The 18,149-nt window shown below is 43.0% G+C and overlaps 1 long non-coding RNA gene across 2 annotated transcripts in view; it reads left to right on the forward strand.

The window, feature by feature from the left end:
* The first annotated feature begins 3,422 nt into the window (after window positions 1-3,422).
* Window positions 3,423-18,149, forward strand: part of LOC122458722 — a 52,729-nt gene continuing 38,002 nt past the window's right edge. For both annotated transcript variants that reach the window (XR_006278911.1, XR_006278912.1), the window contains exon 1: window positions 3,423-3,587. This is a non-coding gene — a long non-coding RNA (uncharacterized LOC122458722). The remainder of the gene's footprint in view (window positions 3,588-18,149) is intronic.

Here is an 18,149-nt window from a genome sequence, read left to right on the forward strand (position 1 = left end):
TCCAGACTCTGTGTTTGAATTTCTTTCAGTAGGAACTCGGGGGCAGAGGTGGGATTGAGTATTTATGCCACTGCAGAATTAAATTCAATAAACAGAACCATCCAATAACTGTCCACTGATAATATGGATGAGATCCTTTGTGCAAGAATTTGCACCATTTACAAATCATTTTAAAGCTTTTCATTTAAAACCCAATTACTTCCCCCCAGCTCATACTACTCTATGTATTTGGACAATATGAGTTAAAACATATGATCTTGTAGTCTAACAGGAATATATAAAATATATCATTTTGTTTGAAGCCTCATTTGTGCTATTTAGTTTACTGCACAAGGAAAGCAGAGACACAACGTATTTGAATGGACAGATATGTGGAACTAAACTGTTTGAAATCATTATAGAGATGATATCTATAATTCAGATCCAGGTTCAGGTCCAGAGGTGTGTGGATCTTGGGTATTTGTTCCATGGCTTTTAGAGAAATACCTGACAAATTTGGATTCAATGTTCAGGTCCATAGTTCGAACTACCCCCAACAGAGTTCCCTCAACCCAAATTAAGTCCAAGTTCGGTTTGTTTCCAGTGTGAATCCATTTTTTGTACAATAATATGTTAAATCAGACATAAATAATTAACCAGCAAGATCTTAGATTCTGTGCTGACAGGATCCTTATCAATATCTAAGATAGATAAACAGATAAGATCATTGCTTTTGAAAATTCCAACCATTACAACATATAAACAGTGTAGTGTGAGCTGCTCTGTCCTTACACTTCAACTCTTCAACTTCTCAGTGCTAATGATCTTCTGCCAGAACACCATTGATCTGCCAACATGGCAATGAAGTCTAGCAAGAGAATTAAGAGGGAGTCTGAAGTGACAGACAAGTTTGTTGTGTGTTTGACATTGTTTGCATAATGTAATACAATCAAGGCCCATTGTATTTGGTGATATCCTTGGAGCGGAATTCTGATGTAAATTCTAAGTTCTGTGGAAGACCACAGAATTGCTCAGGGGATTACCATTTCTGTAACGCTGCAAAATGGATTTGATCATACTGATTGAATTATTCATTAGACTATTTAGAGAAAGCTCTGTTTTAAACATTACAGTGCCATAGAAACGGCAAGTTACAGGAGAATTCAGTACTGATGGACTTCAGAAATAAGGGGATCTTGTTCCTAATTAAGATCAGCATGTTGCAACTCCAGCTGCAAAAAGATGGAAATATTGGATCCACTTCATATTGGATGTGAGGCTTTGACAGCACAAAAGGAGAGGAGTGTCAGAGTGAGACTCTTTAGGGAAGGAATGTAGTGAATTGTTTACTGCAGGAAAGAAGAAAAGGAGTACTTGTGGCACCTTAAGTTTCTCCTCTTTTCCTCTCTCGCTATTCAGAATCTTTTATTTTCTTACCTGAATTTCTTCTCCCTGTAGTTAAATTCAAAGGTGATGTAATGATGGAGTAAATTTAAATCTCAGTAAGTAACGCTCAAATGGTGTAACTTACAGGCTGGGGATAGAGGAGAGGGTTGAAGAGGGAAGTGTTGCAGAAAAAGCTATTATCAGAGAATGTATTCAGGAGTTAACAGTGTTGCCAATTCTTCCAATTTTATCACAAGTCTCATAATATTTGGTGTTTTTCTTAGAGCCCTAGCTTCTGGAATCCTCTGATAATGGGAAAATCTCATCTTTCATTAAAAAAACAAGTAAGTTTCTTGCCCACATGTATACAGAAAAAAACTTGAAAATGTGACTCAAGGCTCCAAAACCACAAGGCAAATAAAAAAAACCCAGTCTTTCTTATTTTTAAAAATCTCATGGTTTGTAAGCCAATTATGATAGTTTGGGGCCTGATTCATGATTTTTGAATGCTTAGGGGTGGCAGTACTGAGATTCTTTTCCTGCTTCTCTTCCCCAATTCATGTTTACTAATATGTGGCTTACGGCTGTAAATTCTGTGAGTCTGGGCTGTACAGCACCTACCACAATGATCTCCTATCTTGTTGGGGGCCCTGAGCACTACCATAAAACAAATAATAACTTATATCACCTCTGAATTTTGTCCATTGTGTTTATCTCTTCTTCCTATGCTTGGGGTTGACCTGGCTGCTTTGGCTTCTCTCACAGTGGTCCTGTGTCTACTTCTCTTCCCCTCCTGAGGTAGGTTGGCTGCAGCTTCTCTCTTGGAAGGAGGTGGTTTTCCGCCCTACCTGAAGGTCCTTAGTGACCATCGCTCATGTGTTCCAATGACTCAAGAGCCAAGTTCAACTCCCACTGAAGACAATGGAAATATTCACACTGAAGTCAATATTCAGAGCACACTTGCAATGTCAATTTGCTTACATATTGGCAAGTGGTGTGGAGAAATTGCTTTGTGGGGTTTCCTGCTAATTTCATGTAAGAGTCTGATTCTGTGCCCACTTTTGCAGCCAGAGAGTGATAGAATTCATGGGCTAACAATAATATTAAATGAATTAATTAGAACTGGTTGGAAATTTTTCACCAGGGCCTTAGTTAAAAATTAACCACACTTAATGTTTCGGTGGCACTTTTCATCCAAGGTCTTCAAATCCCCATTAGAAAATTAATACTCCAAACACCACCTGTGAGATGGGGATATTGTTATGGCAGGAGCCCTCAGATGGTGCCGTTACTCATTGTTTTACAAGTTGTTATTTTAGTGTGAGAGCACTGGTCGGTCTTTGAAGAAGTATTGTCAGTTTTGTGATTCAGTTTCTTTTTGGGAGAGCTGTTGCAAATGGCAGGGGAGCTTGCTCTCTGCCTTAACCTCCAACTGGATCAATTCTTGAGGCATACCCTAAGAATAAATCCAGACTCTGAATCACTGATTTCTCTTGCAGTGTGAAGACAACCTGCATAGCCCAGACATGTGCCCCCTCTCTGAAGGGACAGGGGAGAGTTACACAATTATTATACCTTGTTCAGATGGTTAAACTGAAACACCAAGCATTTCAGGGATTTTCTCAAGGTCAAACAATGAGGCAGGAACAGAACGCAAATCTGCAGTTCCAACTACTAGCGTACATTCCCAGCATGGAGCAGTTTTAATGAAATGGTCTGTTGTTCATGTTTCAAAGAACATTAACTGTGAAATGGTGTATTTATCAACATTTGTTTCAATACAGGAAAACAGAACTGTTCAAAACTCACAAATTTACTGAACCTCTCCCTGACCTAAAAATCACCCAAAACAATTACTCTACAAACCATATATCAACTCTCCTTACTAATAACAATATATAATATAGTTAACAAATCCAGTTGTCACTGGTGTCCTTGTGAGTAGACCATGCCCAGTGCCTCTCTGTCAAGGCAGGTGGCCTAATTGAGATACTTAAAGGGACAGGGTGGGGCTACGTGTGAGCTATAATGACCTGTCAGAGGGCAGGAAGGGCAGGAGTAATTGGGGTAGCCGGTGCCTGGGGAGAGGTGTAATAGTGAAGTGGTGTTAAGTCTTGTGATGGGAGCTTGGAGCCTAGGAAGGTTGCTCTGGATCTGCCTGTTTCAGAAGAGTAACAGCTGGTGGTGAGCAGAGCTGGCTGAATAAGGACTGGCTCAGAAGGGTAAGCTGAGGAACTTTTAGTGTCTTGTTTTACTTATGTTTGGATAATAAACCCATTTAAAGGAAAGTGGGTGAGGCAGTGCCTGGCTGGGTGCTGGGGAGAAGCCCTGCCCTGTAACACGAATATTACAAAAACTCTCCCTGGAAAAATGTGAAAGCTGTAAAGAGACAATAGCAAGCAATTCAAACCCCTGCAAACAAGGAAATACAGAAGCATCTCACCTTTTTATCCTGCAGAGGGCAGAGTTAAGGTTGTCTGGGTGGCACCTTCCTGATTACTGTAAAGAACTGTAGATTAGAGATTGTAGTATAGGAAGGTGATGAATATGTTTTATTGCTTTATTCTGTATTTCCTGGTTTTGTTGGTTTTGAGTTGGGTGGGGTTTGCCCTAACAATCTTAGCTGCTTTTAGAAGTTTTTTGTATATGTATGTTTAACTTATTACAATAATAATCCTATCGTCATATAAAGTACTGGTTGAATTCTGGCATCCTATCTGTATGCAGTTGAGCAATACACTGGAGATCCATGTGTAGCCCTTAATTGAAGACTGCAATTTTGAGGTGGGAAAATGCTAATGTACATACTGTGTCCAACTGCCAAATTTCATTAATTTATCTTAGTACAGCCACGAAAATAATTACTAGATGCTGGAAATCTGACTCAGTGCCCTGAGCTATGTAATAGTTAGCAGACTCATTGTACTGAAATATAATTCTCTCTCTCTTGTGCCCCTTCCCCCATCACTTTTTGCTAATTAAAAAAGACTGTCAGTGAGCTTCAATGTATGGCTTCTTCCACTCCTAATCCTCAGGAAGAATCCTGAGTTCTTATGTACTATATTAATATTCAAAAATATAAACACAGTCCCAGAGCTTGCTCTGGCAGGACACCTAGAATGTTATGCTTCACTGAGGCTTGCTCCTTCTCAGGCCTGCGTGTCCTCAGTTCTAGCAGAGGACGCTCAGCCCCTCCTGTGTCAGGCCATTGGTGAGTATCTTTAGATTAGTGGTTTCACTTTCACTAGGCTCAGATTAATTTTATATATTTAATTAAAATAATGTTTTCATTTAAAAAAAAAAAAAGGCAAAAGAAACAATGAGTCTGGTGGTCTATCACCATTCTGACTCTCCGTGCTTCATGCCAGGCAGGCATTTGGGAGTGGAGAGAACCCTACGCAGCAAGCTCCCCTTCCCTAAAGTTTGCATGTCGTTTCGGGGAGACAGCCAGGTGGCCCACACACCTTCTAGCCTCTTCATCTGTAAGAGGCAGCTTGGCAGTCTTACTTTCCATTTCTGGTGTTTTACACCATGGTCTACTAGCCCAGCCTCTGCAGTCTGGGTCTTCAAGAAGACCCACTGGGTCTTGAAGAAGTTCACTCCTTCCAAATCCACTCAAGTGTAGTCTTGTGAAGGTGACTGGGGGGCCAGTTGTCTCATTCTAGAACAGTGAGAACATGTAGCTTCTCTAACAACTCCCACTGCCCTGCCTTTTAAAATTGTAAACTGCATGGGAGGAATCGATTCCATTGAATGAATAGGTGCTTTTTGTGGGAACAGAGTGAGAGGGAAGGAACTACCAGGTCCTGCCGATTCAGAATGAGGGAACTGGCCATCCTGACAACATCAAACAGGGCTGGAGCCCATGGCATCCTGCAACATGGGGTCCACATAACTCCACCTCCATGGCCCCACCAACATCTGGACTGATGGTGCAAACAGAGCCCTTTCCCTTTCCACAGAGGCAAAGGTGGCAGCATGGGGTCCCCTTCTTTCCCTTTGGAGCAGCCGAAGAGGCCTCTCTCCTTTTGTGATCAGCAGAGGCAGCTCCATAAGTCACTTCTTTCCCTACCCCTATAGAGGCAGGGATGGCAGCAGGAATCCCCTATACCTATCCCATCAGCTGGTGTAATCTACTTAGGTGGGTGTGGCTAGGCCTAGAGTACAGGCAGTCCTCGACTTTACAATACCCGAGTTATGATGAATGGCACTCACAAACACTTCTACATTGACACCCTGATTTGACTTATGACTATAGGTTTCAAGTATATGATGCTCAGTCCTGCAATGGAGTAGATTGTGGTTCCGAGTTCCGAAGTTCTGACTTATGATGCAATTGTAAGGAACCAATTGTGTCGTAAATCTGAGGACTGCCTGTACTCTCCTCCTGTCACAAAAAAAAATCTTGGCTGGTTTGATATCAGTCGGAGCACCCAGAATAATGGGTCTTGGCATTAACATCCTTTCAGATGCATGGGACAGTTCCCTTCCCTCAGGTATTGTTTCAGGCTGATGGCAGACATCATTGTGGTATGGCAGTTCAAATGTTCACACTTTTGTTTGTAACCATGAGGGCTAGACACTTCCATTTAAAGAGAGAAACTGAGAGTTGTATGTAATAGGTGGCTCCAGGAGCTCAGCCCTAGGCTTGGGCTGACTGCCTGTCCCATAATCCAACCAACGCTGTCCCCAAACGATTCCACTAAAACGATCTCAGGCAGGGCTGAAACTGGAAAAAAAAAAGGAATGCTGGTGTACTTGGCTGCTCCAAACAACTAGGTCATCAGCAACATGAGAATACCGGTTCCTGCCCAGGTCAATTATCAGGGCCTTCCTTTCAGCTTCCTCTGTTCTGTTAGAGTAAAACCACTGTAAAAAAACAAACCAACCCTTTCTAGCCATAAGTTTGTGTTCTTGCTTTTTTTTTTCTTGTTCCATTTCTTTTCTTGTCTCATTTCATAATTTAATATTCCTGTTTCTCTCTTCAAGGTTGGACTAGAATGGGGTTCAAAAAAGAACTAGATAAGTTCATGGAGGATAAGGCCATCAATAGCTATTAGCCAGGATGGGTAGGGATGGTGACGCTGGCCTGTGTTTGCCAGAAGCTGGGAATGGGTGACAGGGGATGGATCACTTGATAATTGCCCTGTTCTGTTAATTCCCTCTGAAGCATCTGGCACCAGCCATTGTTTGAAGACAGGATATGAGGCTAGATGGACCGTTGGTCTGACCCAGTATGCCATTCTTATGCTCTTATGAGATAGCTCAGACCCTGCTTGTTAAGATCCCTACAGACCAATAGAAGAATAATTTAACCCAAGGAGAGAGACGTAGTGGAGCTTGTGAAATGCTGGTATTATGTGTATATTTGTTCCTTAGAAGGTTTTCTGTTGCAGGCCATGTGAGTTTTAATTTATTGGTGGATATGTTCACCTCCAAATAGAGCAATTTGCAGTAGTCTAGTTCAGAGATGAGGTGACGAACATGTGGGTCACAGTGACAAGGCTCTCATCCTAGAGGAAAGGGCATAGTTTCTCCCATTTTTGGCTGGCCAGGAAAGCTATTGATGCAGGCTGTGAGTCTAGGCACAGTGAAGATACCCCCTGAAGCTTGGTACTACTTTGATTGGTGATCATTCAGTTGAGGAAATCAATGTCCTATTTGATTTCCTAAGCACAGAAAACAACTTTTTCTTGGGAGCAAGAAAATAATTTGTAGCTGATTGCTTAGTTTAAAAAGCAAACAAACCCATAAACCTCAGGCTTGTTTTCTGTGAATCGTTCCCAAGCAGTTTTGGGGTGTGGATGGGTGGGGATGTTCCAGATTTGTTTGCTATTTGAAATTCTTCACCAGCAAAACTTAACAAATGCTTCTTGGTTTGTAGGTTATTCATAAGCAGCTCTTTATTCAGTTTCTGAAAGCTGATCTTTGAGCTGTGCTGGATAGTTGTGACTGGACTCGCAGGTCACATGGTATTATTCCCTAATGGGAGGAACATAACTCTTAGAATCAGATCTCTTCATATGAGCTTTGGCACATGTTTTCCAGGCACTCTTCTCACTTCACCATTGTAACCCTATACTCTGCATCCAGAATCAACATGGCCCTTTAAATATAGCCAGCATTGCTGGCAATGTGAAGTTCCCTAACAATCACAACAAAACTTCAGTCCTTCACAGCTACCTATTTTTCCAGAACAAACTTCTAAACTTGTTTTGATATTGGAAATTAAAAATACCGTTTCTACGGGAAGACTCATGATTTCTGCAAGTTGTGGATGGGTTTTCCTGTAGATTAGAGGCACTGAATAGGGCAGAGATCTCAACAATGAGAGCCCTAGTTGGGTAAAAATAAACAAAAATGTATCTCTGCAGCAGCATTGTTAGTGCAATCAAATTTGCTGTACAGGGAGACTTGAAGAGTTTCATGAAGTTCAAATGTTTTCTTTTTGCTATCTTCTATGAGAATAGTCATAAAATGATACAATGATGGGGAACCTTGGCCAGCTGTTAAACTTACCATCTGTGACTCTTTTGCAGTTAAACTTTTTTCCCTGTCTGCTTTTTTTTTTATATTGTAAACTCCTAGTTCAAGATTTGTTTAAACTGTGCTAAGTAAAAGAAAAGGTTGTGTAAGCCAATTCAGGCATCTGACAAATAATGTGGATTCTTTTTCCCCACAAAAAGTCACCCAGCCAAAATAAAAATATTTTGAGGCTTGCCAAATCAGCACCATTAGTGCTCTGAGATAAAAGTGGTAACTGAACACTCTCATATATATGTCAAAACTGTCCCTAAATGCTCCATACTCCCAGCCCATCATGCTGAAATTACATTGATTTACTTGAGTCTTAGTGGTCAATGTTAAATTTTTATCTCAAAGTTATTTCCCACTTGTTGCCTTTCCTGTCTTATACAAATGCTGGCCTATTTTTGTCCCTCTGAGTTTGAATGTATTAGGTGGAATTACACCATTATTTAATAGGGATAATATTTGTATTACAAAAAACTGCACTTACCATTAAGGCAACTGGTTCTCAAACGCTAACCTTTGGCACTTTGATTTAGTATCCCATAATGCTATAATCAACTTGTTGCACACGGTAGCACTGGAATGCTGCCCCTTAGCCAGGGTAATAATTCCAGCCATGGAAAGTCATTATGTGTGTGACAGACCAGAGCTAGAAACTGAAAGGTCAGAGCTTGTCAGAATGACACAAGTCACTACTCTTCTTTCCTCAAAATGTTTTGAGACCATAACACTGGATTTGCTAAGCAACCTGTAAAATAACAGTGACAGCTGTGGTTTTTGAGAAATATTGCATATCTTTGTTTGGAGCTAATGTTTGTCTGATGAAACCTTTCCCATGTGGAACCATCAGCCCCTTGAAATGAACCCGCAAACCAACGAAGCATTTGAAACAAAGGTCAATGGGAGGAAGGTAACTGCAGTCAACTACAGCACCTAATAAAAGTAAGGGATAGAAACCAGGTTTCAGGGGGAGGTACGCAGATGTTGAAATAGCTGCCACTACTAAGAATGATCTGAGGGGTTCCTAACATGCAAACCTAAACTTTTAGGAAAAACCTAGAAACATACTTGCTTCAATAGGGATAGCATGGGGGCGGGGTGTGTTTGTGTGTCAAATTCACTCTGTGGAGGGAGCCAAATTCTATATTTAATGGTCTGTAGGCCATGGTATAGATTCAGGACTCCTTAACTTTCTCACTGCACAGCAGAATTCCAGAGATCTCAATGAGAGGTTTGTACAAATATGAAGGCCTGATTATATTCTCAATGTAGTTACATTATTTGTTCAGTACCTTATCATACTGAGTCATTAACAGAAAAATGTTTCATTTATTTCTGTTTTTGTTTTTGTTTGTTTGCCCCCCCCCTTCTTCCCCATTCTCCTCGCTCTCTCTGAGACTCCTGTATTTCTCTGCAATAACACTCCTTTCTTCCATGGGCTTCCCCTGTCCCCCTGTGCTGGTATCTTTAAATGATCAGCAATTAAATAGTTCTTGTCAATGCTTAATTCTAAAACCCAATGATGACATGTTATCATAGCAGTGAGATGAATGAGGTGCAGAAAGAAGAGGAAGTTCTTGGAGCTATTGTGTTAGGCTGACTGCAGACTCAGGAAGATATCACTGCATTGAGTTAACATTTGGAAGGTTCTTTCTAACCCTGCTGTTTAGGAACTTACTTAAACAAATTATTTAAAACCTGAACATTATGCAGGCCACATAAATATAGAAAGCATGCTATATATATAACACCTTGGCTTTTGAGTTTTTAGTGGGGGGAAAAAGGAAATCAAACCTTTATATTTAAGCAAGTGCATGTGGCTACCTTCAGATGAATCCATTACCAAACTGTTGTCAGGGACCTCACAATCCCATTCTGTCATCTGCTTGCATGCTGTAAATGTGGTACTTGCCATTAGTGCTCTTAGGATGCCTTGTGAGATTCCCAAGTTCAGCACAGGCCTTGAAGTATAACTTTGTGAAATCCCCATAATTGAATACATCTTGAAGCTATGTCCCTGCAGGTTGCCCTTAATCTTAACTCACAGGTGGGGTGGGAGAAGGATTGGGAGGGATAGCTCAGTGGTTTGAGCATTGGCCTGCTAAACCCAGGGTTGTTGTAAGTTCAGTCCTTGAGGGGGCCATTTAGGGATCTGGGGCAAAAATTGGGGATTGGTCCTGCATTGAGCAGGGGGTTGGATAGATGATCTCCTGAGGTCCCTTCCAACCCTGATATTCTATGATCCTAAGGATAAGGATGGAGACTTATCAGCCAGACAACCATGGCAGAAGTAGAGGGGAGAAAAGCTGAGTGGTTTGGCAATGTGTAGGGATACCTAAACAGAGGGGATGGGATTCAGAGATTGATGGGGGTAGGCAGGCTAGTACGGTACAGTTTGTCTTCCAAAGTCTTTGGGTCTAAAATCACTATAGTTTCCCCACAGAGAGGGAAATCTCAGATAAGTAGGGTCCTGAGTTGCTTATTGGGCTGTATTAGTAGGAGCATTGCCAGCAGATTGAGGGAAGTGATTATTCCCCTCTCTTCGGCATTGGTGAGGCCAGTTTTGGTCTCCCACCCACTACAGAAGGGATGTGGACAAATTGGAGAGAGTCCAGCAAAGGGCAACGAAAATAATTAGGGGGTTGTGGCACATGACTTATGAGGAGAGGCTTAGATAGAGGATTTGATAGCAGCCTTCAACTACCTGAAGGGGGGTTCCAAAGAGGATGGAGCTAGGCTGTTCTCAGTGGTGGCAGATGACAGAACAAGAAGCAATGGTCTCAAGTTGCAGTGGGGGAGGTCTAGATTGGATATTAGAAAACACTATTTCACTAGGAGGGTGGTGAAGCACTGGAATGGGTTACCTAAGGAGGTGGTGGAATCTCCATCCTTAGAGGTTTTTAAGGCCCGGCTTGACAAAGCCCCGGCTGGGATTATTTAGTTGGGGTTGGTCCTGCTTGAGCAGGGGGTTGACTAGATGACCTCCTGAGGTCTCTTCCAACCCTAATCTTTTATGATTCTATTCTATGATTCTCTCTGGCCCTGAAGACCAAGGGTGACAATGAGTTGCGAAGCTCGTAATGCATCACCCAGCTTCCAAAAGAACAGGGCCCACATCTAGGGTTTGCTTTGCTTGTGCTTAAGGCTTGCTGTGAATAGACAATCCCTGAAAGTGATGTTTTGTGGGATGAGACTGCAGTTTCACTCTTCTAGAAGCTGCTCATCTGGGAATAAAGTCAAAACAGAACAGTGGTTGCCATTGGTTTAAAGCAGTGATACTCAGACCTCTGTGGTTCAGGAGCCAAATTAGCGATCAACAAAAGAGCCACAGTTGTGTGAATTCATTGTTTCATTTACTATTTTAATTCTCACAACAAAATGACTGACCAAGTATTCGACAATTGGTTAATAACATAGTAAAAAAATCCTGATTGATTAATAATTAAATCACACAGAGCCACAGGAAACACATTAAAGAGCCACTTGTGGCTCGTGAACCTCAGTCTGAGTATCCCTGGCTTAGAGCATCCACAGTGAGGTCAGGAATATTTTTGGAGCTAATCTACAGCTAGCCACTGTATTACCTAAACCTCTTACTGATCACTACAGTGTAAATTCAGTGAGGTGGCCGTTCCCCACCCCCATTTTTTCATTATGCCAATGAGTTTTGAAAACATGCCAATAAATGCTTAAACTGATGCTCTGAATTCACAGTAATGGGGGTTGTCTATACAAGTTACTTCAAATGCCATCTGGGCCTGCTTCTGTTCTCACAGTAGTTTAAATAAGGAGTAATTGCATTCAAGTCAGTGGAGTTACACTGCCATGCAACTGATGTAAGCAAGAGTCGAATGAAGCTTTCTTTTGGTATTGTTTCTTTGAGTCCTTTATTAACTTTAACTCTCTGTTCCCTGGAGTTAAAAGATCTGGATTACTATTGCCTTGGAACTCTTCTCTTTTAAAATTAATGTAAATATTATTTCTAGGTCCCCCCGCCCTTTGGATATCTGTGTGAGATATGCTCCCTATACAAAAACAAAGGCAAACAACTAAGGTTTTGAATAACACTAAAGAATTCTTACATCAGACAAATAATGTGAGTTATATTGTTTGAGACTTAGACAAACCAGGACTCATTTCCCCTTTCAGTTCACTGCACCATAATGAAACTGTTTCACTTCAGCTGCCAGCATCCCGTCCACTGATCACCCTGGGGATTCTCTGAGAAGCTTCCTGCTCAGCCAGCATTAAGACTCTCTTTCCAAGAGGCACGTCAGTGTGCCACATGCTAGATTATTCCTGGCTATGGGAACAATCTTGAACTCTTTTTGGTAAAACTCCTGCTGAAGTCACTGTGAGTCGTGCCTGAGTGAGTAGTTCAGGACTGCTCCCGTTTGAGTCTGAGCAGCTGTCTGGTATACTGAACCAGCTTTGTGTGCTATGCATTGTGCTCTTGCAAAGCCTATTGTCCTTTTTTCCCCCCCTCTCTTATCCCACTCAACATTGCATGGCCCCTGGACAACTATTAACTACTCGCCAATAACACCACTATACAAAAGATGGGAAGAGAAACTGGATGCTCTTTCTAGATAGCTATTGTGGGTGGGATCCACAAAGGTATCTAGATGCCTAAACCCCAGACTTAGGTGCTGAAGTCCCAGTTTTGGCTCCAGTGCAATCCCACCAAACCTGTAGGTGCCTAGGTTTTCAGGGGAAAAGTTCCCTTTGCACCTAAGTTTCTGCGTGAGCATGTGCACTGCTGCCTCCCTCAGACATCCAGATGCTCAATCTCCCACCTAAGCACCACAAACCAGGGGAAGATAAGTATTTAGCTGCTTATTTCAGGTGTGGGGCCTGATCTGTGAGGTGGCCTCTGAGCACGCCTACTGGATTGGGTCCCATTCAAAACCCGGCAGCCAGCGGAAGAGGCAATGCCCACCTTAAAACCATTAGCCCAGCGGCTGGAGCACTCACCTGGGACCGTAGGAGATCCAGGTTTAATTCTTCCTCTTTTAGATGGGGAGCCAGAACTTGAACAGGGGCCTCCCACTTCTCAGGAGAGTGCTCTACCCACAGAACTGGGGGATGTTCTGTTGTGGCCACCCCCTCAACCCCCAGTCTCTCCTGTTGAAGATTGCTCCACTGTGGATAAATGAGTGACTGGAGCAGGGGCACTAGTCTTGGGATCTCCTGTCTGCTAAAAGGATACCCGGACTACTGGCATCCGATGAAGTGAGCTGTAGCTCACGAAAGCTTATGCTCAAATAAATTTGTTAGTCTCTAAGGTGCCACAAGTACTCCTTTTCTTTTTTCCTGACTATTGAGTCAGTCTCTCTTTCTCTGGCCCAATGACTCTCTATTTATTCTTATTCAATGGAAGAGACTAAGGGATCCCCACATCAAAATATCCCATGGCTCAGTAGCTAGAGCATGCTCCTGTGGAGTGGGAGAGCCCTATTCAAATCCTCTCTCCTGTTGGGGACAAGGGGAGAATTGAACCCACATCTTCAGCAAGTGTTCCAATCACTGGCTAAAAATTATAAGGCAGGTACCCCTCTGACCTCCACCACTTCTTCTGGCTGGTATGGGTGTGGAGTGAGGCAGGTGCCTAACTCATGCCCAGAGTTGCCGGGACTATGAACTGCCAAGTCCTGACACAAATTAAGCCCTGGGAGAGATTAAGAGAAGGGAGTGTCCTTTGCCCCACCTCTCTCAGAGGAGATAGGCACCTAAATCCAGGCTGCAGGAGGTGCCTAGCTCTACTTAGGGCAGGGGTGCTGAGAGCCATTGAACCAAACTGTAAACCCTGTGTATGATGGAAACCACTTCCGGCCAGGGGGTGTGGCAGCATTCCCAGCCCCTCTAGTTCCAGCATCTCTGGTTTAGTGATCCACAAACAGGAAGCTGCTGCCTGGAGTCAGGCAGCTTAGGCACCCAAGGCATTTCTTGCAGGCACGAGCAGTGCTGACCTGGGATCCCACCTATCTGCTCGGGGACCAAACAAACAGGGAAGAAGGCTAGTCATGTGCTAAACCACAGGGAATATGGCCTGTATTCCTGGCTGTACTAAAGACTTCCAGTTTGAATTTGGGCAAAGCACTCAATTAGCCTGCCTCAATTTCCCTATCTTAACTATCTCTCAGCCCTAACTTATTCTTATTTACAAAATCCTTTGAGATCCTAAGATGGAAGTTTTTATAAAAGTGAAGTTTTATTTTTATTAGGCAGGTATTTTTATTCAGTCTGGGTTATCACCACTTCAACTAACAGAATTTCTATCTACCAGAGGTCTATGACCTGTTAGAGTTCTCCAAATATTTTGAACGGAAACACACACAACAAGCATACTGTGTTCTGCCCTCAAATGATTCAAGTTTGCAGTGCCATTTCTAGGGGGTAATATTAAAAGAATGCGTCTGCCTTCAAGGCTCTACACTGACACACACTGCTCAATTTCAAGCTTATAAATAAAAGGACAGTACTGCTACATCTGAATGGAAGACAATGGTATAGTAACCCCATAAGACATGCTGTTAAGGTCTAATTAGAAACAGGAACTTGCCTACTAGATCAATATTTATCCTCACCATTTGCTCTATTTATAGTTTGGGATTTCAGTGCTTTCATTCATTGTTTTTACTGTAATAGAGATGAATGTTTGATTTTACATACTACATGGGTGTTTGTATATGCTGTAACTTCCTGTTCCTATTGAAATGGAGCCTCTTAAAGTGTACCAATCCCCCCGACTCAAAAGTAAAATAATAATTGCAGCCAGAATTGTACTTTGGCCAAACCATTCCCCCTGTTGAGCAAATTTCTAGAACCACAGGTGCTGACTTTTGTTTTGCCAGTGGGTTTTTTGTTTGTTTTGTTTTGCTTTTTTTTAGAGGTGAGTCTGTGTGTGTGCTAGAAGGGTTGGGGGCTGTGCCAGTTTTGGGGTGGCTATTTTCAGCATACTTATATACTTCTTTCATATTCTAATTATTAAATGCCTATCATTGGAATCTTAACAATGTAATCATTATTAAAATAGTATTGAACTACATAATTACACTATCATGAATTACAGTATATTAAAATCATTGCACTCACCTACAAGCTGTCTTCACTAACTTCCCATTTTAAAGACATTATATCTCACTGTAGATTTCTGAATGAAACTGGCTTGTGGGTACTCAGTATTGGGTTTACAATGGCACCATGACACTGCGACCACACACAGAAGGCCCTGCCCATGCTCCTCTCCTCCCCGGGCGAGAGACAGGTGGGGTCTCGGGGTGGGGAGAGGTAGAGTGGTGAGCAGGGTGTCGGGGGTGCGGGGGGCAGGACCACAGTCCAGGCACCAGGGCCCACAAAAGATTAATATGGCCTTGCAGGTTGTGAGACCTCCCCCACCCTCTTTTTTTGGTGGTTGCTTGAGCCCTGGAGCACCCAGAGAGTCAATGCCTATGACTAAACTCCTGCCCAGCTTCTTCTGTTTGTGAGGTTTTCAGGTCTGTGATACTACTTTCAGGTCTGTGATACTTTTCAGGCCAGTTCAGATACTCCTCCTCCATGAATACCAGGATAATACGGTAGTGCTGCTGGTATGGCTGTTCTGTGCAAAAAATAACATTGGTCTTTCTCTTCAGGGAGCTGAAATATTCGTCCCGTCCCGTTTCCCCCCGCCCCCCCGAGCTTGTTTCCATGGCCTGTCATCTTGGGCTGGTGAATGGTCAGCGAATCTGATGGTGGCAGGGTGGCGACAGTCAGGAAAAGGCTGCTGTGTGAACACACCTGGCATCTACAGACAATGTGGCTTCTGATGCTGCAGAAATCTCATTCTGAATTGCCAACTCAAATGAAATGCTGACTTTGTTCCCTCTTGCCTAAGTAAAGGAGGTTAGTAAGTGGTGGGGACGAGAGCATGGGGGAGGGGGGAGGCATGGAGAGGCATGAAAATAAAAGGGGCAGGAATAAAGAGTGGGAATCATAATAGAACAAACCTGTTTTGTTGCCAGAGAGGTGAGGTGTTTCCAGCTTTTTGTTTAAAAAAACAAACTAAATCCTCAATCCTGAAGAGACTTTGGGTCCACTTCCAGATCTATGCTTGGCAACTCAGGCTTGCCTTTATAATGGGCTGAACCAGAAATCCAGATCTGAAGCATAATCTCTCACACACCCCACTCCAAAATCTAGATCTGAGTGGCTTGAGCCCATCTCTAGTGACATCGTCTCAGTATCTTGCTGCTAACTCTACTCTCATTTTCTGTTGGTTTGAGAAATGTCTTGGAACTAGAAAGTTAGCTACTTTTCCAGACTGTACTTCTAACCTACCTGCAGAACCAGCCTCAAAGATTCAGGTCTGGAAGGCTCCCTCCCGGTTGGACTTCCCTGGCCAGGTAGGGGAAAAGGTTGTGAAGGAGGAAATGGCCAGGCTCTGTTTGGCAGTGGGAGCTGTATGGCAGCAGGGAGATAGAGGAAAAACTCCAGGAGCTGTGGACAGAGCCACCGGTGGCACAGCCTCTAACTGTCAAGTGCAGGTCTGTGTGGGACTTATGGGCGATCAGCAGGAGATAGGCATGGAACCATTGCAGTGGGGCTCCAATGATACACTAGCTGAGCCTGGTCTGGAAACCCACAAATGCTTGCTTGGTTGAATAGAGACTGGACTGGGGAGTGCTCCCCAGGCGCTAGGCAGGAAGAGCCCTGCCTAATTCTTGATTGGACTGCCCCCAAGGACCCAAACAGGAACTGCTCCTGCTCACTTCAAACTGGAACTATTTAAGCCTCTGTATTTAGGTTATCTGCAGCCTTTCCCTTTCCTGCTAGCCCTAATAAAAACCTTACCCTTAACCATGTGTACTGAGCGGTTACTGGGTTAACGCCTACAAGGCCTAGAGGCTGATGCACTTACTGTGCATGCCTCTGAGATGTGGCACTCTGGCACCCTGGAGATCTGGGGAACAGAGTAACCCCAATAATTACAACTGGTTGGACTTGATGATTTATTAACCATTTACTAATCCTTTTTAAACTAGCTATAAATAGGATCTTAATATTACTTGGGACCCTCATTTTAATAGAGCAGAAATTGTTCCTGTTTAAGGTCTAAATATTCATTTCCTAGATGAGGGAACCATGACCCAGGTTACTTGAAGCCAGAAGAGTTTGAGACTATTTAGTGGTGAGGACTGAGATTACTGACTTGTGCCAGCTCCACCCATCTTTATGGTTTTGGCCTCCCACCTCCATTTATCTGTTTGTTCACATACTGCATCCGGTCATGATCATAGCTTGTAAGCTGTCTGGAGCTCTGGCTGCTTTTGCTTTACTCTTTTGTACAGAGCCTAGCACAGTAGGGCCCCAATTCCTGATCTGGCCTATGAGTTTTACCACAAAAACAAATAACTTACAAATAGCACAGTTGCTGCATAAGAAGCAAGTTGGTCCTGGGGAGGTCTCTGAGAATATACACTAGAGTGGCTAGGATAGATAATATACACTGTCAGCATAGAGAAGAAGGGAGCTGTGCATTGGGACCAGTGAAAAGATAACTTAAAGAAAAGGAAATGGTTTCCTTTCTGATAATGTGTTTCTCTCTGAACCATATGTGTTGTCTATGTTGCCACTAGTAAAAAGCTACCCAAGGCCTCTTGAACATGAGCAGAGCAGATTCCCTGTGTTCAGATGGTAGGTCTGCACTAGACCTGGAAGATACAAATTCTGCCGGCATGAGACATACCCACTTTCACTCTGATCAAGCTGGGGCACACTAAAAACAGAAATATAGCTGGGGTGACTAATCCCTCACACTGCTGCGGCTTTGAGTGTAGACCTGTGCTCCTTCTGTGTGACTGTAGGTATGTCCTCTGACAGCTAGCCCCTCACACAACAGTGGCTACACTGCTATTCTGTGTATCAATCCTTGAGCTGGAATGTACACCTTTCTAGCTCTATACCAGACACACCCAGAGTCTCTGAGCTCATGGTCTCTTGGGGGACTGTCTCACCAGTGTGGGGGGTTGAATTTGAGTTAAACAAAGAATATTACTCTTTTTAGCTGGTGACATGCTAGCTGGACTCCAACAGGGCATATAGAACACTGCTGTTTGCGAGAGATTGCTTAACCTGGTCTTTCATTTCATTTTCCAGGAGTTTTTCTCCATCTTATCAGATACGTTAGGAAAACTTTGAACAAGAATCTGGATTGTCTGATCCAGCAAGATGAAAGCCTTGGAGGGAATATGGTAGCCCTTTTTCAATCCCTC

This window comes from Dermochelys coriacea, chromosome 2, assembly GCF_009764565.3.
Source record: "Dermochelys coriacea isolate rDerCor1 chromosome 2, rDerCor1.pri.v4, whole genome shotgun sequence".
Lineage (NCBI taxonomy): Eukaryota > Metazoa > Chordata > Testudines > Dermochelyidae > Dermochelys > Dermochelys coriacea.